This window comes from Schistocerca piceifrons, unplaced genomic scaffold (genome assembly GCF_021461385.2).
Source record: "Schistocerca piceifrons isolate TAMUIC-IGC-003096 unplaced genomic scaffold, iqSchPice1.1 HiC_scaffold_2357, whole genome shotgun sequence".
NCBI classification, from domain to species: domain Eukaryota; kingdom Metazoa; phylum Arthropoda; class Insecta; order Orthoptera; family Acrididae; genus Schistocerca; species Schistocerca piceifrons.
In genome coordinates this window covers 3,145,678-3,146,923 of record NW_025728291.1, presented here as the reverse complement: position 1 = coordinate 3,146,923, position 1,246 = coordinate 3,145,678, and positions in this window count along the sequence as shown.

The following is a 1,246-nucleotide window of genomic DNA, read 5'->3' as shown; positions in this document are numbered from 1 at the left end:
TGCTGTCAACAGTAGACACCGCAAGGTACTGTACCACATTCACCCATACAATCTCTTTCCTGCCAACACTACGCAGGTTACTAATAATAACACAGTATAAATTAATGTGTAGAGATTCGTGGTACGTTCGGTTCACATGCGTTACCTGCGTTAATTTTATTAGTAACGCATATTTGCATTTCTTGTAGGCTTAGCACGTTTTCTGCAAGAAAAACACCCCCAGCATGTCTACGCATTGCGTCGCCAGTGATCCACAAGCTGCGCTGTGGAGATAGATTGTAGTTGCATCGTGTAAAGTAGGGGGGCAGAGAGAATGGGAAATGACCCGACCTACGAAGGGGGAGGATTTGACCCACGTTCTAGGGGTAATGTCTTTCAACATTAATCAAAACGTACTCATTGCCCGGTTCTAAAGACGTCACTAGTAACATCTTGAATAAAAATCATCACCAGTGGCGGCCGCAGACTTCTGACGTAAGAAGTCACTCTCCATCCCACAGTGGTTTTGTCAAAGACGGCTAGGAGCAGGCACAGGTTCAAGATCAACTGTCCCTATAAACGAAAGAATCGGCACTTAAGGGCTCGATAGTGCAAAAGGCAATGGAACGCCTGCAGTAAAAACACATAATGTGAATCCACAAAACAATTTGCCCAGAAGTTTCAATTCCATGATGGTCCACCTTTGGAAAAATTTATTCCCCCATTCACATTTCAGGGAGGCGACTGCCAAGAGGGAGCTGACCATGAGAGAAACACTGAATAACCAACGAAAGGGCAACATCCTACGAGTCGGGCGTGGAAAGTCAGAAGTTTGAATCGTGATAGGGAAGCCAGAAATTATGAAAAATGAAATGTTCAGGCTCAATACTGATACGGTGGGTGTCAGTAACGTGAAATGGAAAGAAGATAAAGATTCCCAGCAGCAGAAAACGGTATAACGGGAATAGGATTCATTATCTACAGGGAGCTGGGTCAGAAAAACAATTCAGTGATAGGGCTGTTTTCATTAGAATCAACAGCAAACGAACACCAACGGCAATAGTTCAGATATACATGCTGATGTCGCAAGTAGAGGATGAAGAGAGAAAGTGTATGTTGAAAATCTAATAGTCACTATGGTCTGGAATGCGGTTGTAGGGCTTGTTAGTAGGAATGCAAGAAGAGAAAGACTTATTGGGTTCTGCAATAAATTTCCGCTTGTAACAGCGAATTTTCTGTTCAGAAATCACACGAGGAGGAGGTATAG